This window comes from Natrix helvetica (assembly GCF_964273705.1).
Source record: "Natrix helvetica genome assembly, chromosome: 1".
Taxonomy (NCBI): Eukaryota; Metazoa; Chordata; class Lepidosauria; order Squamata; family Natricidae; genus Natrix; species Natrix helvetica.
In genome coordinates, this window is record NC_138548.1 from 354716495 (window position 1) to 354739012 (window position 22518).

At 45.4% G+C, this 22518-nt stretch overlaps 1 protein-coding gene across 1 annotated transcript in view; it reads right to left on the reverse strand.

Annotated features, from left to right (window-relative positions):
• Positions 1 to 22518, reverse strand: part of LOC309384250 (uncharacterized protein) — a 91249-nt gene that overhangs the window by 56570 nt on the left and 12161 nt on the right. The window lies entirely within an intron of this gene.

Sequence of the window (22518 nt, forward strand, 5' to 3'; positions counted from 1 at the left end):
ATGCAGTATTCCAAGTGTAGTCTTACTAAGGATTTGTAAAGCGGTACTATAACTTTATGTGATCTTAATTCTATCTTTCTTAATGCAGTTTAGGATTTGTTGGGAGAATCTGGTTTAGTTCCAAGCCGATTGGAGGCTGACTGGAAAGATGGTTTAATGATGAAGCAGAACCACCAAGCACATGTGCAGCTGACCACATGGAGTTTAGAATGAGGGGTATTTATACCTTTTGGGGCTTTGCGCTTGAGCTGCCTGTTCCTGTGAAAGAACTTGTATTCTATTGGCTGTTGTCAGACTCCCATGGGGTCAAATTGTCTGAGCTAAGTTTGATTGAAGTTTGCTGTGGGTGGTGCAACTGAGATGATGCAATGAGGGAGCTTGAGTTATGAAAGGGTATTCAGTAATTCCTATTATGGCTAAGGGCTAATCCTACCATTGTTCAAACCTTGCTGCAGGGAATTTTTGCCTATGAATAGCGCTATCTCTTAAGTGCTGGCATCTGCTGAGGGCTATTGAGGAAGGTGGGGGCTGCTTTCCAAGAACATGTTTCTCCATTTCTCACCCAGGGAAATATAATGTTCTACCTTCTTAATATTTCTCAAAATATTTCATTCTTCTAGGAGAGGGGTGGATGCTCACTTTCTACAGATTGGTTATTTTGGTTACTGTCACTCACTGTTGGCTCATATTTAAGTGATTGTCCACTAGGACTCCAAGATTCCTCTCACAGTTACTGACATTAAGCCAGGTTTCATATAGTTTGTACCTACAGTATACAATTGTTTTTTATTGTCTCAATTTAAAACTTTTTTTTTTGTTGAATATCATTTTGTTAGATAGGGCCTACTCTTCAAGTCCATCAAATCATTTTCAAACTTGAGCTTGTCTTCTGGAGCGTTGGCAATTCCTTCCAGCTTAGCGTCGTCTGAAAATTTGATGAGTTCCCCTTCTATCCCCTTGTCTAGATTGTTTATGAAGATTTTGATGAGTGCTGGTTCTAAATGCAACCTGAAGATACCTCACTGCTTACTTCCCTCCATCTGAGTGTAGTTCCATTGAGGACAACATGTTCAGTACCATTTGCCACCCAGTTAGAAACCCATTTTGTGGTAGTGCTGTCTATCCCACATTTTTCTAGCTTGCCCAGAAGTAGGTTGTGATCTACTTTATCAAATGGTTTATTGAAATCTCAGTCTACTATGTCCACAGCATTTCTCTGGTCCAAAGAATGAAATAAGGCTTGTTTGGTGCGATGAAACCATGTTGACTACTTTTTATAACTTTTCCTCTCCCCTTGTGAGGCTCTCCACAGCAGTACCTGAAAAAGGAATGGGAGGGGCTGGAAACTGGGCTCCCAACACCTTTTTCTGTTTCCCTGCCTCCTCTCTAGCCACAAGAGGAAAACTCTTGTGTTTAACCCCTTCACTGAAGCCACTGCGGGGAGGGGTGCCACTGGACAATGCCAAAGTCCTCCTGCCAAGCCCCATAGGAGAGGCTCACCCATATCACCCACAAGAAAAGCTAAGGGATGAAAAGCAAGTACCATGATTCTTTTAAAAATAGAGATTGAAAATCGTTACACTAGTGAAAGAAACTTGCCTGTGCTAATCCACAGCTACAATAGGTGCAAATTAGGAATGCATTGATGTTGAAGAGTGACAAGGCAGATCTGCAGATTTCATTGGATAACAAGGCACACCATCTTTCACCCATGAAATTCCTGCCTGGAGATGCTTCAATTTCCTCAATATCTAACCTTATACCGTATGTCTGGAGGAGTTTGGTAGAGCCTTTTCTAACCCATTGTATTAAAAGGCACAACCCTACTATGAAGGATTTACCAGTTTTAAAGCCGGAACGGTTGGAACAGGCCCAACGTCACCCACATGGACGCGCACATGCGTCGTACCTGCCAGCGACCCCTCCGCAAGCCTCCGGGACGCTCCAGCTGCTGGCCGGAGCATCGCGCAGGCGCTGTATGCACCGTGCGTGGAAGCGCCAAAGGCTTTAAAGGACAGGTAAGGAGCTCAGGCGGGAGGGTGGGCCTTCCGGAGCACCGTACCAGAAAGGTACCCGATGCTCCGGGCAGGCACCGGTACGCCTGTACCTGGGCGTACCGCCTGCAACCCACCACTGATGGGGCCCTATAAGAGAGTTTGCAAGGGTTTCCAACTCCTAACCATAAGATGATGAGACATGATAAACATACACCAAGGAAAGTGAGAAAGGAAAATTGATTGAAGATATATTTATTATTTTAAAATTTAGAAATTTTGCACGTGTTTAAATTCAAAATAAGTTGGAGCTAGAGACTGAGGCTTAAAGAGCCCCTTGGTTCCTCCAGACACTGGTCCTCATCTACTCCTGGTCATTGAGTGTCCTCCTGCAAAGGGACCTAGTAAAAAAAACATTGTAACCTGTCTTTTTGAATGGTGTTAGTGAAATGAACAATCTCGGAATTTTTTGGTGTCTTCTGATCCCAGCAATATCAGGATCATTCAACTGCATAGCTAAAATTTCACTTTTACTGCTACAAATAATGCTCTTCTCTTTATTTGAAGGATGATTTAAAAAAAAAACATTAAGGAGCCTTGGGAGAGAAGTGAAAGAAGAGGCAACGTCTCCCAGGTGTTGGGAAGAGAAATTTGCATTACTTCCCCACCACCACATCTCCCCACCAAGGGGGAGACCACAAAAGTACCAGACCCTTGGTGATGCTCTCACCCACCAGCCGTCTCAAAGGTTAACAAGGAGGCCCCTAAAAACAAAGATCACCACAGCAGGAGCTGCAAATAAACCTGCAAATCCTGTACTCAAAACCACAATCCCTTTTCTCCAAAACTCAATATTCCTACAGCTTCTCTCCATGAAGCTCACCTGCGGGACAGAACAGCTTTTACATCTGAAATTTTACACTGGTTTTGTTGCTGCCCTGTTGGAAGGAAAAGTTCCTCTTTGGTTCGTTCTCTCCAGCCGGAGTGAGCGATCAACGCTGGCAGAAAAAAGGACTGAGAAGCAGGCTATTTGGAAAGGACATCGTTTGTTCCCCTTAGTCCAGGGGTGTCCAAACTTGGCAACTTTAAGACTTGTGGACTTCAACTCCTGGGGAATTCTGGGAGTTGAAGTCCACAAGTCTTAAAGTTGCCAAGTTTGGACACCCCTGCCTTAGTCTAAAGCAGTAGTTCCCAGCGTGGGGCTCATGGCCCACAGGGGGCAGAGCTGGCTGGGGAATTCTGGGAGTTGAAGTCCACAAGTCTTAAAGTTGCCAAGTTTGGACACCCCTGCCTTAGTCTAAAGCAGTAGTTCCCAGCGTGGGGCTCATGGCCCACAGGGGACAATTCGATTTTTAGTGGGGGCAATTTGAACCTTGTTTGAACCAAGTTAATGGCCTTCTAGGCTTCCTCCGCGTGAGTAGAGTTCATTTGCTGAGTAAAGTAAAAATTATATGTCACAGGGGGCAGCATCAGGATTTTAAAGATGCTTAGGTGGGGCATGGCCAAAAAAAGGTTGGGAAATCTCGGTCTAGAGAGATGGTTTTCCCACCAGTCCTAATCCTGTCAAGAAGTGCGATTTTCTTATTTCGGCTAGATAATTTGACCTTAATCCTGTTAAGTGGTGTAGTTCTTTTTATTCTATTAATTTTGGTTCCTCTGTGTCATCCTCTGCTTTGCTGCTTGCTTTCGGCTGCCATTGAAATGGGGATGGGGGGAGATATTATGGTATTTGGGAGGGGAAGTTTAAGCACAGGAGTGAATGAAGAAGGGAGTGATTTTCTCACCATCTACGGCGCATGCTGCAGATAATGGAATTGCCGCCAAGGCCAACCGTTCGGCATACCAACCTGATGATGGGTTTTGAAGCTGCAGCCCACATGACACCTGTGGGGTGTGCGGATTGGACTGGGGGTTGGGGTTACTAGGGGGGGGAGTTGGGTCACATATTGATATCTATGATTACGCGCGCTTTTGCCTCAGATCTTGCTTTGCCTAGCTGCTTTCTACTCATAACCAGTAAAACTACTCTTAATTCTGAAAAAATGGAGTTGGGTGGTTTCTTTCTTGGTTACTGATGGAGGCTGCCCTGACACTCTGTGACTTTTAGCCAGATTTTATCAATGAGTCAGCCAGCCCAAGATATTGTTATAGTAACCAGAGCTATTCAGTTTACAGAGGAAACAATAGATTTATTTCATGAATGGGGCTTGTGCAAGCTATTAGCCTGCGGTGATTTCTATAAAGAGAGAGGTGAGAAGAAAGAAAACCGAAGATGGTATTTTTATTCTCTGGGGCTTCTTTTCTGGCTTCTAGTTTTAACCCTTGCTCTTCAGGAAAGAAACCAAGGGAATAGCATTTATCTTGGGGTTTTTCTTTTTTTTGGGGGGGGGACTATTCTTCCCGCAGTCCTAACCTCCCCTCAAATATTTGCTATTCATATGGTTTCTTCCACTAGTGTGCCTCATTCTTGACACAATGCTTGATATACTGAATTCCTGGAACTGTTAGGAAAAGGTGAACTTTGAACTCTTTGTCTTCTCCTCTTGCTTTCTCTTTATAAGTGGAGACACAATCTGTACCTTTACCTCCTATCTCCGAGAGATGCTGGCTGGGCAATTCTGGGGCTGAAAATCCCCAGGGAGCACCCAGGGAGAAAAAGGCTGAGACTCTGCATGTGGTATTTCTATCATCTACCATGATAAAAATACAAAGAACACTCCCCAAAAGATTTTTACATAATTGCCCAATTTCTACAAAAATAAATATCCACCAACTTCTGCTAGTGATGACCAGATAGCCATTATCAAACTAGTACGTTGCAACATAGCCTTTAGGAGGCTTCTAGAGTGCTCCTGGGGGCTTGGAGAGGGCAAATATAAGCAAAATATGGCCTGTTTTTTGCTCATTTTTGCCCCCCCCCAGCCCCCAGGAGCATTCTATAAGCCTCCTAAAGGCTAGGCATGCCCTTTTTTTGACAAAAACTGGGTCTGTTTTCGCAAAAAAATGGGCCATTTTTGGGAAGTCTGCAGAGCGCAAAAACTTTTTTTAAAAAAATTGCCTCTTCAAAATCTTGGTGCGTCTTATACTCTGGTGCGTCTTATACTCCGAAAAATATGGTAGTCACTTTCTCAGCTGGACTTACAATGGGAAATTAGAAATGAAATTCAAGCATTCTTTACACTTATCACTTTGGGTCTCATGTGAATTTTCTTGTGTGCAGTAAGGGTGGAATGTTGTCTGAAGGATTGTCCACATTTGGGGCACTTAAATGGTTTCAACCCTGTGTTTGTTTGTTCGTTTGTTTGTTTGATTGGATTTATATGCCGTCCTTCTCCCAAAGGACTCAGAGCGGTGTACAACATTAAAAAAACACATATCACAAAAGTTAAAAGGAAATTAGATAAGTATCCAAAAAAACAAACCCAATGAATATAACAATAAGATTTTTAAAATTAGATAAAATTAATAGGCCAGGCTGGTTTGCTGGAAAAGCCAACTTTTTAGGGTGCGTCAGAAGGACCGGAGGTCGGGGATTATGCGAAGCTCCGGGGGCAGCTCATTCCAGAGGGAAGGCGCTCCCACAGAGAAGGCTCTCTCCCTGGGGGTTGCCAGCCGACACTGTCTGGCTGACGGCACCCTGAAGAGGCCGACTCTGTGGGATCGTACTGGACGGTGGGAGGCTACTGGTGGCAGTAGGTGGTCTCACAGGTACCCTGGGCCTAAGCCATGGAGCGTTTTAAAGATCATAATTAGTACCTTGAATCGCCCCCAGAAAACAACCGGCAACCAGTGCAGACCGCCTAAAAGGGGTGTAACATGGGAGCACCTAGGTACCCCCATGATAACCCGCGCGGCCGCATTTTGGACCAGCTGAAGCCTCCGGGTGCTCTTCAAGGGCAGCCCCATGTAGAGAGCATTGCAGTAGTACAGGCGAGAAAGGACGAGGGCATGAGTGACTGTGCATAGAGCATCCCGATCCAGGAAGGAGCGCAACTGATGTACCAGGCGAACCTGGTAAAAGGCCCCCCTGGTCACGGACGTCAGGTGTTCTTCTAAACTAAGATGCGTGATCCTACAAATAGGAGGAGAACCACTGTAAAACGGTGCCCCCCACTCTCAACCCCCCGAGTCGTCGCAGTAGGATACCATGGTCGATGGTATCGAAAGCCGCCGAGGGGTCTAATAGGACCAGGACAGAGGAGCAGCCCCTGTCCCGGGCCCGCCAGAGATCATCGACAATGCGACCAATGCCGTCTCTGTACTGTACCCGGGCATGAAACCCGACTGAAACGGATCCAGGTAGACAGCTTCAGCCAGGTACTGGGGAAGCTGATGTGCTACCACACTCTCGACAACCTTTGCTACAAAGCGAAGGTTGGAGACTGGACGATAGTTGGCTAAACAAGCTGGGTCCAGGGAAGGCTTCTTAAGGAGGGGTGCATACAAGCATATCATTTAGAAGGCTAGTCCTCACACTGAAATCTTTCCCATAGGCTGGACACTGCTATGGGTTTTCTCCTGTGTGAGTCTTCTGGTGTTTCACCAGGTTGGAATTCTGACTGAAACATTTTCCACAATCAGGACATTTAAATGGTTTCTCACCTGTGTGAGTTCTCTGGTGTAGCACCAGTATAGAATTGCGACTGAAACTTTTCCCACAATCAGGACATTCAAAGGGTTTCTCTCCTGTGTGAATCCTCTGGTGTATCACCAGGCTGGAATTCCGACTGAAACTTTTCCCACAATCAGGACATTCAAAGGGTTTCTCTCCTGTGTGAGTCATCTGGTGTATCACCAGACTGGAATTCTGACAGAAACTTTTCCCACAATCAGGACATTCAAAGGGTTTCTCTCCTGTATGAATCCTCTGGTGGTTAATAAGATTGGAATTCTTACTGAAACTGTTTCCACAATCAGGACATTCAAAGGGTTTCTCTCCTGTGTGAGTTCTCTGGTGTTCCACCAGGCTGGAATTGTGACTGAAACTTTTACCACAATCCGGACATTCAAAGGGTTTTTCTCCTGTGTGAGTCCTCTGGTGTCTCACAAGTCTGTAATTCTTACTGAACCTTTTCCCACAATCTGGACATTCAAAGGGTTTCTCTCCTGTGTGAGTCCTCTGGTGTTTCACCAGGTTGGAATTCTGACTGAAACGTTTTCCACAATCAGGACATTCAAACAGTTTCTCACCTGTGTGAATCCTCTGGTGTATCACCAGGCTGGAATTGCGACTGAAACTTTTCCCACAATCAGGACATTCAAAGGGTTTCTCTCCTGTGTGAGTCATCTGGTGTATCACCAGGCTGGAATTCTGACTGAAACTTTTCCCACAATCAGGACATTTAAAGGGTTTCTCTCCTGTATGAATCCTCTGGTGGTTAATAAGGTTGGAATTCTTACTGAAACTGTTTCCACAATCAGGACATTCAAAGGGTTTCTCTCCTGTATGAGTTCTCTGGTGTTCCACCAGGCTGGAATTGTGACTGAAACTTTTACCACAATCCGGACATTCAAAGGGTTTTTCTCCTGTGTGAGTCCTCTTGTGTCTCACAAGTCTGCAATTCTTACTGAAGCTTTTACCACAATCAGGACATTCAAAGGGTTTCTCTCCTGTGTGAGTCCTCTGGTGTTTCACCAGGTTGGAATTTTGACTGAAACATTTTCCACAATCAGGACATTCAAACAGTTTCTCGCCTGTGTGAGTTCTCTGGTGTATCACCAGGCTGGAATTCCAACTGAAACTTCTCCCACAATCAGGACACTCAAACGGTTTCTCACCTGTGTGAGTTCTCTGGTGTGCAACAAGATGAGAATTCCAACTGAAACTTTTCTCACAATCAGGGCATTCAAAGGGTTGCTCTCCTGTGTGAATCCTCTGGTGTATCACATTGCCATGTATGCTAAAGCTGCATTGGGAGCCATTGTATAGCTTCTCTCCTGCGTGGGTCCTTTCATGAAACAAAATGGAGTTGTTCTGACCAACCGTTTGGCCACATTCAGAGAATTTGTATGGCTTTTCTCCAGTCTGGATCCTGTCATGCATAATCAGCTGTGATTTGCAAATTGTATGTTTCCCACTACAGGCACATCTATGGAGATTTCCTATAACTCATATTCCTGAGGACAAACATATGGATGATCCCTTGTTTAGTGGTGCTTTGATTCAAGCCGTTTTCTTCCTCCCAGAGCGAGGCCTGCAACACTGTCTGCTCTACGTGACTTTCCAATTGACCTTTTCCTCCACAGGAACTTCCAGATATTTCCCTCTTTTGCTGAATGGAAAAATAATCTCCCTTGATTTTTCATGTAACGTATGTTTGGATTTCACACTCTAATTTTTCCCTGCTAGAAATCTCCTCTTGATTTTCTCTCGTTTCTCTCTCACGTGCTGAGGAAGGTGAAGACGTGTGGCTCTCTGAAGGAAATGGAAAATATTTTGATTTCGGGACTGACTTGCTTTGCTATTCAATGTTGCTTGTTATCCTCAATTGTTCAGAGCGTCGTCCTCTTTGCCTATAAGATTAAAATAAAAGAGTATCTTTAATTGTGCATAGAGTAGTTGCAGAAGATGAGAAAAAAATGAAAAAAGTTTACGTTACATTGAAAAAGCAAACATGACACAATGCTCAGATAAGCTCTTACATTAATCATGATTCATTTGACTCATAGGTCATTCCATGTCAAGTGGCCTGGGGTTCCCTGCTCGACCATCATGGATTTTGAGGACATTTTGTGGGAATATGCACACATATCCCCAATGAGCATTGGTAAAATGTTACGTGTGCCGATGCAATACTTGTGGATTTACAATCATTTGTTTGACTCCATACTGCAGCCTTCTACAGTTTGACTTTGAGGTTCCAGCAACTTTGAGACATAATATCCATCTAGATAATTTGGAGCAAAGTTGGTTGAAAATATTGCAGCTTGAAAAAAAGGTTAAAGTTTGGCTTGTTATATCTCTGGAAGGAAATGTATGAGAAACGTGAAACTTTCTGTGTACTATCTTAGCAACACAAGGTTTTCAAATATAAAATTTCATTCTCCTACTGCTTTCCAATAGCTTAAAAACTGAGTGTAAAGTTGATGTGTTTTTGTAAAAACACCAAAAATAGAGTACTTTCAGCCCGCTTTTACAAAAAAAGACCTTCTGGAAACTCTGTTAAATCATTCTCATTAGAAAGAGCATGTTTCAACCCCCGCTAAAAAAGTAGGGTTGGGTTTTCACCGATGACATATAAAGCCCTAAAAATAGGGACAAAGTTGAGGACGTTGCTATGGCAACGTCATGTATGTCTACATGCAATCCTTTATATTGTGCCATTGTCATTTCATTTATGCTGGAGTTTAAAAGAGGGTAATTCATTTCTTCCGTGCTATATGAATCTGTTAAGTATACTAGCATTGCTTCTACACTAATGACAGCAGTTAAATGTGCTGTAAGTACTTTAGTGTCGCCTCACTTTAGCATGTTGCAGCTATAGGATTCTGAATTGTACAGGTGTAGCTGTCATATTTCTGCCATAACATTAGAACCTTATATATAACTTCTGTGTTTCATATTTTGCAGTAATAAACTTCACATTATTGCGAATTTCCCTAATATGCGAAATGGATGTCTTCAAGTCAAGTGGCAATCCTACTCTGCCCAAATGCATTGTTGGAGAAAAATTGTTGTCAACTTCCCACCATGGTTCATTTTATTCTAACAAAATTGCATTATGTGCACAGTTTGTCGGCTGAAGAAAAAACACTCGTTACTTGGCGATTGGAGGTTGAGCTCACAGACGATGACCAAATCTGCATGCATCACAAAGCGATGTATCTGAAAAAGTACGACATGGAGCAAAAGTCCTGCGGCAACCCATTTGACAAATAAAATCACGTAGCTAAACCTGGGCTGTTGAAAGTCGATCTAGCATCCTCCCACATACATCCCTGCGGCCAATCCGCTCTCACAGGGAGGGCCTTCTCCTGGTGCCGTCCACGAGGCAATGCCAACGGGCGACACCAAGGAGTAGGGCCTTCTCTGTGATGGGCCCAACCCTCTGGAATGACCTCCCCCCCGATATTAGAACCACTACTGACCTCCGCTCCTTCCGACAGAAACTGAAGACACACCTGTTCCGACTGGCTGGTTTGGCATAATTTTAACGTCTACCTCCTGGCATACACATTCTTACTGGTTTTTAGAGGGATATTGTTTTAAATTTAACTTGATATTTTAAACTTTTGTATTGATTTATTTATTAGCTGTACAGTTTGGCATATTTTACCCTCCTCTTATACATGTATTTATATAGTTATTTCTACGTTTTAATCTGTTGTATTTTAATACGGACTGTACACCGCCCCGAGTCCCTTTCGGGAGAGGGGGCGGTATATAAACGCTAATAATAAATAAATAAATAAATATAAATAGCCATGTCCAATGATTTAATAAAAGTGGTGAAAACAAATGTAAAGCCGATTCAAAAGGTAGGTTCCGAGTGTAAAACCAAATACGTTTCCATGGTCCAAAGCAAGGCAGACTCCTCGTCATCGGATAATTACGATATGGAAATTTCGGACACTTTTAATCGAAGTTTGACCCATTTAGGGGCTTCTCCATTAAAAATTCAGAAGCTGAAGCAGTAAGGATAAAACTGGCTATGTGAAACAAAAAATTGAACACGTTCAGAAAGTGATAGCAGACAAAATAACATTAGCAGATGGAGTAGCAGCTGAAGATAATTGGGCAAACTACCCTGTTTCCCCCAAAATAAGACCTCCCTGGATAATAAGCCCAATCGGGCTTTTGAGCACATGCGCTAAAATAAGCCCTCCCCCGAAAATAAGCCCTCCCACAAAATATTGCAACACAGCAGCAGCCAGGAGGTGACCACGGTCACCGCCTCCTGCACCTCAAAAATAATAAGACCTTTCTGAAAATAAAGACAAGTGCTTATTGTCTTTAGGGAGGAGGAGCTTCCGGCAATGGCGGTCGCCTCTTGAGCTCCGGGAGACGCTACGGAGCTCCAATGGGGCAATGGGTGCTGTTTCCGGCCCTCGTTCCATCGGAGGGCCGAGAGTCGGACTGATAGACCACCCTGGCTGGTTTTGGACCTATTTTGGTCCGCCAGGGTGGTCGAGGTGATCGAAGGGAGGTCGTAGAAGATCGTGGAAGAGGCTGGAAGAGGCTGGGGAGTGAGAGCAGACGAGGAATGGCGGCGGCACAACAGCGTTCGGCGTTTCGGTGTCTGGTGCGTGCGCGCTGGCAGAGGAAGACAAGTGGAGCGACAGAGCGGCCGGTAAGGAGGCGAGGCAGCCGACAAGGAAAGGCCGAAAGAAGACCGGAGGCCAGGCGGAATGGAGATAGCAGCGGCTGCATGCAAAGATGCCGCTGCCAAGGGCCTTGCCGAGGCTTTTTCGCTGAGGCTTCTCGTCATCCTCTGGCGGCTCCCGGTGACTCCTGTAGGCCTGCGTTGTTAGAAGACGCCGGAAGACCAACGCCAGGAACATCGGAACGCTGGGTGAGCGCTGGGTGATAGCCTGGATTATTGGACCCTTCAGGTGGGAGCCAGGACAGAGTGGGATAGGATGGTGGTTATGGTGGCTGGGGGGGGGGCCTGGATCATCTGAGGCCTCTGGAAGATCTGGCCTAGGGCCATGGACTTGGCCTATGACCATGGAGAGGCTTGAAGGTTGCCTGGGATCATGGATACCTGGATACCTGGGCCAAGACTGCCTCCCCCCCACCCACCGAGGACCCTGAATCTTTGTTCCTGAGCTTATGCCCACCTAAGACCATCGAGGGTTATCATCTATTTTGCTATTTACCATCTAGGGCTATCACCCATTTTCTCTACCATTTTCTCTACCATCTTCGCCGCATCCGTCTAACCCCATCATCTGGACACCTGCTCTCCCCCCCCCACTCTTTATCGAAGAATGATCCAGGACAATGCCTCTTACCCCCCCGCCCAGACTGACTTATGGGGACAATGCCTCTTACCCCCCCTCCCCCTACTGACTTATTTTTACCATCTACAGCACCTTAACCCCCACTGGAATGTTGATAATAACCTATTCGAGGTTAGACTTGCTCCGCCTGCGGGAGGCCCCTCTCTCGCAGGTTTGGCCCTTGGCTCTTTCAAGGGCCCGCCTCGAGGACGGGTTCATGGACCCCGAGAGGTGTAGGAGCCGGAAGTTAAGGGGATTTTTAGTAAAATGTTTTTTATCTTTTTTAGGGGGTTCCAGGGTGGGGGGGGGAGGGCCAATCAGACCGGGAGGAGAGCCAGTGCCAGGCAAACAGGTGAGTCCAGGAAGGACGGGGGTGAGGTGGAGGGGGGGGAAACAAAGGTCACTCGAACAGAGGGTTGTCCTATTACAACGGTCGTGGGGAGGGGGGGATGCGAGGACAGGATAAGATCCCAAGGTCGGTTGGGAGACCGTGGCTGTTGGTTACGCCCGGTCGCTTGTACCAACCCCTGCAGTCTAGGTGGACAGGAACTACAGAGCCAGGGCCTGCGGCTGATGCTTTGCAATGCAAGGTCTGTTACCAACAAGGCCCCCCTCATCAATGAGTTGATCTCAGAGGGGGAGCTAGACCTTGCAGGGATAATGGAGACCTGGTTGGGCCACGAGGGTGGTTTACCCCTCGTGGAAATGTGCCCACCAGGTTTCCGGGCATTCCATCAGCCCCAGGCCCTGGGTAAGGGTGGTGGGGTGGTGGTGGTTATTCGGGAATGTTTAGAGCCGAGGGAGTTCACTGTCCCTCAGATACCCGGGTGTGAGTCCCTTGGTGTGAACTGGGGCCCAGGGAGGCAGTGGGGCTTGCTGATTGTATACTTGGCTCCTCGCTATGCATCAGCAGCCCTGCCCGAGCTCCTCAAGCTAATCTCAGCGACGGCAGTTGAGACCCCCAGACTCTTGGTCATGGGGGACTTCAACTTGCCGTCGACGGGAGCGGCTTCCAAGGTGGCTCGGGAGTTCATGGCTTCCATGACGGCCATGGACCTGACCCAATTAGTTCAGGGCCCCACTCACGAAGGGGGCCACACACTGGACCTCATTTTTGTATCTGAACAGTGGACGAGTGAACTGGGAATAGGGGACTTAGTCATCACGCCCCTGTCATGGTCAGATCACTCATGCCTCCGGCTGGACTTCCCTGGCGCTATCCCCCACCGCGAGGAGGCGGAACCAGACTCTACAAGCTGGTACCGCCCCAGGCACCTGATGGAATCGGATAGATTCCAGACGGAGCTTGGGCCAATACCTGTAGCCCTGTCCCGCTCCCGCTCCGAGGACCTAGTGACTGCCTGGAATAGGGCGACGACTGGGGCCTTGGACCGGGTTGCGCCTTTGCGACCTCTCCTGCGGCATCGACCCACCCGGGCTCCTTGGTTTACTGAGGAGCTAAGGGTGATGAAGCGCCACAGGAGACGTCTAGAGAGCAGGTGGAGGTCCTCACGCTCCGAATCTGACCGAACACAGGTAAGAGCCTATTTGCGGACTTACCTTGTGGCAATAAGAGCGGCCAAGCGTAGGCATTGTGCCGCCCTTATTGCGTCTGCGGATAACCGCCCTGCCGCCCTGTTTCGGGTGACCCGCTCCCTTTTATCGCAGGGGACGCGGGGGGCACCCTTACAGGGAAGAGCAGAGGAGTTTGGGGAATATCTGCAGGACAAAATTGCTCAGATCCGGAGCGGATGGACCTCCGTCAGTGGACCAGACGAGCCGTCAACAGCGAGTCTTGAGAGACCATTCTGGGAGGAGTTTGACTCTGTTGCCCCCGAGGATTTGGACAGGTTGCGTGGACGGCTGCGGCCCACTACATGTTCAATGGACCCATGTCCCTCCTGGCTGGTACTGGCAGCCTGGGAGGTGACACGAGGCTGGCTTCTGGGCCTGGTGAACGCCTCATTGGGTGAGGGATACTTACCAACCGCCTTGAAAGAGGCGGTGGTAAGACCCTTGCTCAAGAGGCCTTCGCTCGACCCAATGGAGCTAGCTAATTACCGTCCAGTCTCCAACCTCCCCTTTTTGGCGAAGGTTGTTGAGAATGTGGTGGCGCAGCAGTTTCCACGACACCTGGACGAATCCGATTATCTAGACCCACGCCAGTCCGGCTTCCGACCCGGGCACAGCACAGAGACAGCCTTGGTCGCGTTGGTTGATGATCTCTGGAGGGCCAGAGATAGGGGTTTGTCCTCTATCCTGGTCCTATTAGACCTCTCGGCGGTTTTTGATACCATCGACCATGGTATCCTATTGCGCCGGTTGGAGGGGATGGGAGTCGGAGGCACCGTTTTGCGGTGGTTCGGCTCCTACCTCTCCGACCGGAAGCAATGTGTGTTGACAGGGGGGCAGAGGTCGACCCTGAGGCCACTCACTTGTGGGGTGCCACAGGGGTCGGTCCTCTCGCCTCTCCTGTTCAACACATATGTGAAGCCGCTGGGTGAGATCATCCGTGGTTTTGGGGTTGAGTACCACCTGTACGCCGATGACACTCAGCTGTACATTTCAACCCCAAACCACCCCAACGAGGCTGTCGAAGTGATGTCCCGGTGTTTGGAGGCCGTCGGGGTCTGGATGGGGGACAACAGACTCAAACTCAACCCCTCCAAGACCGAGTGGCTGTGGCTACCGGCACCTCGGTTCAGCCAGCTGACACCATCGCTGGCCATAGGGGGCGAACAACTGTCCCCTGTGGAACGGGCGCGTAATTTGGGCGTCCTCCTTGATGCCCGGCTGTCAATGGAGGACCATGTGGCAGCCGTGGCAAGGGGGGCGTTCCACCAGGTCCGCCTGGTGCGCCAATTGCACCCCCTACTGGACCGGAGTACCCTGCGCACGGTCACTCATGCGCTGGTGACGTCTCGCCTGGACTACTGCAATGCCCTCTACATGGGGCTTCCCTTGGGACGCATCGGGATACTGCAGCTAGTTCAGAACGCAGCCGCGCAGGTCATCATGGGGAGTACACGATACTCCCATGTAACACCCCTCCTGTGCGAGCTGCACTGGCTGCCTGTGGCCTTTCGGGTGCGTTTCAAGGTATTGATTACCATCTTTAAAGCGCTCCATGGCATAGGACCTACTTATCTGCAGGATCGCATCCTACCACACACGTCCCTACGACCAATCCGCTCACACAGGGAGGGACTCCTCCTGGTGCCGTCCGCTAGGCAATGCCAGCGGGCGACACCTAGGAGTAGGTCCTTCTCTGTGATGGGCCCAACCCTCTGGAATGACCTCCCCCCCGACATCAGAACCACCACCGACCTCCGCTCCTTCCGTCAAAAATTAAAGACTCACCTGTTTCAATCAGCTGGCCTGGCACTCTCTTAGTTTTGCCTCCCGGGGATATATTTTAATTGGGTTTGGGTATTTTAATTGGGGATGTTTTTTAGGGTTTCCATAGCATATTTATTTCTTGTACAGTCTCATCTCCTCCATCTAAATGTTTAGTATTTAATTGTTTTTATATTATTTATATTGTTATTCATGTATTTTATCTGCATTTTATCTGGCTGTACACCGCCCCGAGTCCCTTTTTGGGAGAGGGGGCGGTTTAGAAATCCAAATAAATAAATAAATAATAAATAAATAAATAATTCGGGGGTTCAAAAGAAAATAAGACCCTGTCTTATTTTTGGGAAAACACGGTAGCAAGTCTGCTGCTAAAGAATGCCAGTCATGCCAGGATTACGCTGACCTAATTGAAGACACAAAAACGAAAATTTAAATATCCAATAAAATCGACGAAAATTCAATTACTGACTTTGGCCCCAAAGAGTTGGTCAATACTGGGTGACAGCAAAAATGTTTGGCATTTCAGAATGTATAGTTAAAACAGCGAGAAAAATAAAGAGGCATTTGTGCACTACCAGATGACAAAGTTGGCACACCACTGCCAAAGGAAATGGCCAACGGAGTTTGAGATTTCTACGAGGATGACGAATTTAGCAGGATATGCCCCTGCAAAAAGGATTGTGTGTCTGCTCAGCTTGATAGTGTCAAGGTTCACAAACAAAAGCGGTTGCTACTGTGCAATCTGAAAGAACTGTATGTGGAATATCAAAATAAATATAGTGCCTGTTCTGACCCCCCCTCGCTCTGGTATACCAAGTCACTCCGACACAAAGTCTCTTCCAGATGTTTATTGACATACAGGTTCCACCTTGGCAGCAATCCAGCCTGCCAAGGTCAAGATAGCACTCTGGGCAGCAATCCAGGTAAACCCTTTGGCAGCAATCCAGCCTGCCAAAGTACGACACAGATCTGAGCTTCTCCAACTCCAATGATAAGTTGATTCCTGCAAAGGGTGTGTCCACAAGCAATCCCTTTATAGTCTGGAGAGGAGTCTAATGATCAGCAGCTGAGAGCAATTACCTCCTGCTCAATTGCTCCTTACGCCGGGTAGCACGCCGGTAACGAGCATCTAATAGCTCACTGCTGATGTCTGACTCACTGTCCTGTGACTCCTCCCCACTGCTCCAAGGCATGACATCAGGAGCCCCCTTCCTTTGGCTTTCACCACTGCTCCATGCCTCAGGTGCCCCCTGGTGGCCAACCAGCCTCTCTGTGCCCTGCTCAGAGTCGGAACCCTGTCCAGGGTCCTCCACATCCTCCTGAGCTGACTCAGAGGGACCCTCGCTGTCGGAGTCTGGTGGCAACTCCAACGGCTCCTGCTGGGCCACAACAGTGCCAAAATTGGTTTCTCCAAATTCTGTGAACTCAGGCCAAAGTGGTGTTTAAGTTTTGCGATAGAAACATTGACGGAATTAAATATATATACATTCCGAAAGAAGAAATCGAAGAAAGCAGGATGCTGCAAGAAGAAAGATGGAAAGTTTGCAGCACAATAGCTGGCACAAGAGATCATCACCAGTTTGTGCCGGTTGATTCAAATTTGATTTCTGTCAGCAATGTTCAAATGACACAATTAACTTTGTGGCCAAAAATGTCCAATACAGTTGAGCTTAATTTAAAATTGGCCGACAGATTTCCCGGTTGTTATGTTGCCTGTATTTATGACCAAAAAATGGTGGGTAGGTGTTGTGGCCCAGCAGGAGCCGTTGGAGTTACCACCAGACTCCGACAGCGAGGGTCCCTCTGAGTCGGCTCAGGAGGATGTGGAGGACCCTGGACAGGGTTCCGACTCTGAGCAGGGCGCCGAGAGGCTGGTTGGCCACCAGGGGGCACCTGAGGCATGGAGCAGTGGTGAAAGCCAAAGGAAGGGGGCTCCTGATGTCATGCCTTGGAGCAGTGGGGAGGAGTCACAGGACAGTGAGTCAGACATCAGCAGTGAGCTATTAGATGCTCGTTACCGGCGTGCTACCCGGCGTAAGGAGCAATTGAGCAATTACAGGAGGTAATGGCTCTCAGCTGCTGATAATTAGACTCCTCTCCAGACTATAAAGGGACTGCTTGTGGACACACCCTTTGCAGGAATCAACTTATCATTGGAGTTGGAGAAGCTCAGATCTGTGTCGTACTTTGGCAGGCTGGATTGCTGTCAAAGGGTTTACCTGGATTGCTGCCACTCTGTTCCCTGGACCTTGGCAGGCAGGAGTGCTGCTAAGGTGGTTATCTGGAGCTTGGTAGCTGGATTGCTGCCAAGGGGTGTCGCTGTAGCTGGATTGCTGCCCAGAGTACTATCTTGACCTTGGCAGGCTGGATTGCTGCCAAGGTTGAAACTGTATGTAATAAAAGCATATTGCAGAGACTTTGTTTCGGAGTGACTTGTTATACAAGAGGAGGGGGTCAGAACAGGTAGGCAACTATGCAGAAATTTCGATCGAACAAAATGATGCATTGGTAACATTTATGCATCCACAAAGCCCTGCTCACTCATTTTATTGGCCTGAAAGACAAGATGTTTGTTGGGTTCCAGAACCACATCTTATTTGCGTGCTTCCAGCGCCTTCAGTTACATCGTCAGGTTGACAAAATCAGTTCCCAGAAGCGACGCTAAAGAACTTGGTGCATAAATTCAATAATAAATAAGCGATTATTGGAATTTGGCAGTTCATACAAACAATACGGACTTCAGCATGGGAACCATATAAGATACCCACTTTAGGCTTGGAAACCTAGGATAAGCTGCCCAATTGTTGGCTTGGGGACCAGAAGATACCATACAAGGCTTTGGAACCTCGAGGAAGAAACCAAACTACACGCTTGGGATTCCTGAACCAAGAAACCCACCTGTGGCTGGTATTGCACAGCTATCAGGCGGGCCCCCTATGATGATGGGGTTGCTGCTTCAAGTGCCTGAACTGGTAATGATAATGTCACCATGGATCAATGCAATATAATAGTAGTAATGATACCTATATAAAACAAACAAGATGAAACAATAATAGAATGCATGTGACGTTGCCATAGCAACATCCTCAACTTTGGCCCTATTTTTAGAGCTATATACTGTACGTCAGTGATGAAAAACCAACCCTACTTTTTTAGGGGGGGTTGAAACATGCTCTTTCTAATGAGAATGATTTAACAGAGTTTCCAGGTCTTTTTTTTTATAAAAGCGGGCTGAAAATACCATATTTTTGGCATTTTTACAAAAACAAAATGTCAACTTTACACTCAATTTGTAAACTATTGGAAAGCAATAGGAGAATGAAATTTTACATTCAAAAATCTTTTGTGTTGTTAGGCTATTACGCACAAAGTTTCAGGTTTCTCATACCTTTCCTTCCAGAGATATAAAAAGATATAAAAAGTTTAACCTTTTTTCGAACCGCAATATTTTTGGTCAACTTTGCTCCAAATTATTTGGATGGAGATCGTGCATGAGAATGTTTTTATTATTTTATTTAGTAAAGCACAAAAAAAAATGTACAAGATGGCCACGTTTTGTTTCTCTCAACAAAATATTGCCGGAGACATTATGTCTTAAAGTTGCTGGAACCTCAGAGTCATACTGTATAAGGCTGCGGTATGGGGTCAAACAAATGACCGTATTTCCGCAAGTATTGCATCAGCACACATAACACTGTTCAATGTTCATTGGGGACAAGTGTGCATGTTCACACAAAATTTAATCGAAATCCATAATGGTCGAGCAGGGCACTTTTCTGAATCAGACCACTTGACATGAAATGACCCATGTAGAAAACTACCCATATCAAGTTTGAATATATCCATTCAATGATGAAATTCACTTGTTGACTGGGTCAATCACAAATTCTTAGCAGCGCAAAGGGTTGTTTTCAAATACAGTCCAGTGAAAAAGAAATTACACCCTCTTTGATTTCTATGGTTTTCCTTGTCAGGGTATCATAAATATCATCGCAACAGAACAGAAGAGAATAACAGAAATGGAAGGGATCTTGCAGGTCTTCTAATCCAAGCCCTTTCCTCAAGCAGAACACCCTATACCATTTCAGACAACTGGCTCTCTCTCGTCTGTTCTGAAAAGCCTCCAGTGATGGAGCATCACAAGGCAAGCCATTCCGCTGGTTACTTGTTCTCACCATTAGGAAATTTCTCACTGCTTCCATAGTATAAAGAGGTGAAGTAGCAGCCAAGTATGGCTAATCAAATGCCCTTGATCAATTGACCATCAGCAAGTTGGAGTATATCTATAAAAGCTGAAGTTGTAGTAGGAGTTTCCTGGTCTCTGGCATTGAGGTGTGTGTTAACACAATGTCAAAGAGTAAAGCATCAGCAGTGATTTTAGAAAAGCAATTGTTGCTGCCCATCAATTTGGGAAGGTTTAAAAGGCCATTTCCAGAGAGGAGGCAGAGCTGATGTCGCTGCGGAATGACGAGTCTTCCATAAGCTCTATGGACATTCGTCAAATTCCCTCTGCCAGAGGATCCAAACGGATCTAAATCGTTCTAAAGGAATGGTGAAGAAGAGAGGAATGCCTCGTCGTTCACAAGGAGATTGCCAACTCCTTGTTAGGAACGGGGAAAGCTCTCAACTTGGCAGTGAGGAAAAGACAGACATTGTGTGCTGTCCAAAGCTGGAACAGCTCCAAAGAAGAGAATAAAGAAAGACTGAAAATAGAGGAAAAACAGTGTGCTGGCTGGGTGAGATTTTTTTAATATTTTAACATCTGTCAGAAATGCCCCTTTCTAAAAAAGATTGACTAACTAATAATATGTCATGTGTTGTATTTATCTGTGGTTGTATTTACCTACTTTTAAGAACTTCCAAGGACCAGATGATTTTTACTATGTCCTGACATGTAAAATCATAGAAGTCAACGAGAGTGTACTTTCTTTTTCACATGACTGTATATCTGGAAGTCCGGGGAATAGATTATATGTTTGCAGAAATGTACATTCAGAGAAAAATAAAAATACACACCCCTACAATATGGAGATAATCCATATATTTCAAGGATGTGCTAATGTTCATCAGGAATCTGATGAATTTGAAGATTGCTCATATGTTGAGATGGTAAGGCTGAGGTTCAGGCCTCAACAGGCTTCCGAGACCCTGGAATCTTTCTTTATGGGTTAGGCATATGGCTGAAACTACAGAAGGCGTGCTTGACTAGTTCTATAATTTTTAAATATTTTTTATAATTTCTATATTTCTATATCTTATCTGTCGTGTGCCAACTCAACTGCCTCTTATGTAATGAAGCAAAAGCAAAGAAATGTATAAATGTCTGCCTTACACTATGCTCTGGGTTCTTTCCTTCTTAGGAAGGACCCATCAGACAAATAAAAGCATTGGCTTCTCAACACACAAGCTTGGACTCTCTCTTTTGTTTTACTGAGCCACACCTGTCAATCTGCATGACACTAGCTTTACAGATGTGGGGGCTTTAACTGATGAAATGATGCCTAAACACTCTGCAAGATTTGAAGTACAAGTTATGCCCATGGAAGCACTGAGCTCCAAGTAAGAGCACAAAATACTTTCCACAACTCCTTTGGTGACATCCCAATTGAAGTAGTTCTCACTTACTGACTTCAATAGGGACTGGCATCTGTGTCGCTAAGCAGCCCAATGATGAAGCATGATGTTACATGCAGTGCCAAGTTATATCTGTGCCTTTAACTTTAATATGTATGTATTTTTATGTCTCTGAGCAGTCCACAGTTATGTCATGGTAAGGTTGGTGGCCAATACATTTTGTAAATAAATATACCTGAACAGTCAAATCATTCAATAGCTATCTTTTAAAAAGTGCTGGGTTAAGTACTGTTGAACCTGGTTAATACAGGGATAGGGGCACCAACTGGAAATACCGTGCTTGCAATCATATATACAAATGATGGATAAAGAATTAAAGATATTTTCTTTTAAGGAAAACAAGAAGGATCAAACAACACTACAAAACCTACAAAAGCCTATGTGCAAGGTATAGCAATAGCATATACAGCAAGGAGAAATAAGGAAAAAGCAAACACTATTAAGCTTAAGGAGAAGCTTAAAGAGTTGGAGACCGTGTTGCAGAAAGAACCACAAAATATTAAAATCAAAGAAGAGAGAGATTTGGTGAAACACAAAATCGTTCTAACACTTCCAAGAAGAAATGATACGTAATATAAAACTGGTGAAACAAAACTATTTCGAAATGGCAAATTAACCAGGTTGGCCCACAAACTGAAGAAAGAAAAAACCGAAAAGTTAATACAGCAATATTAGGGGACAAACATGGGAATTTGTTCCATAAGACAGAAGAAAAAAAATGTATAATCCAAAAATTTTTTCAAACTCTATACAGTCAGGAAAATATTTCAGAAAAAGAAATCCAAAATTATTTACAAGAGAGAAACCTACCAAGTATTTCAGAGGAAGCAAGAGAAATGCTAAATGAAAAAATAACTCTAACAGAGATAAAGGAGGCAATTAAGAAACAAACAAACAAACAAAAAACAATAAATCACCAGGACCAGTTGGGATCCCCCAGAGATATATAAAAAATTTCAAGAAACCTTTAAGGAAATCATGTTAGAACTGTACTAGAATGATTAAGGTAATATATGCAAACCAGACAGCTAAAATAATGGTAAATGGAGATCTAACAAAGTCAATATAAATAAAGGGGTCAGACAAGGATGCCCACTATCCCCTCTTCTATTTATCCTCTCATTGGAGGTTTTACTAACACGGATTAGGGAAAAAGAGGAAATAAAAGGGTTAAAAATTAAAAAAGAAGAATACAAAACTCAGGCATTCGCGACGATATGGTTTTTATAATAGAAGACCCTCTTGAAACAGGGAAAATATTAATTCAAGAAGTAGAGGAATTTGGTAAAGTTGCAGGCTTAAAAATAAATAAAAATAAAACAAAGATAATTACTAAAAATCTTACACAAAGGCAAAATGAGGAATTAGAGGGAGCATTGGAAATGCAAATAGTTAAAAAGGTAAAATATCTTGGAATCTGGCTAACGGCTAAATGTTCTACCATAAAAGAAGACAATTATTCAAAATTATTAGAACAAATATGAAAGGACTTGGAAAATTGGGCTAAATTACAATTATCGCTGATTGGAAAAATTGCGAGCATAAAAATGAGTATCCTACCAAAAATTTTATTTCTATTCCAAACTGTACC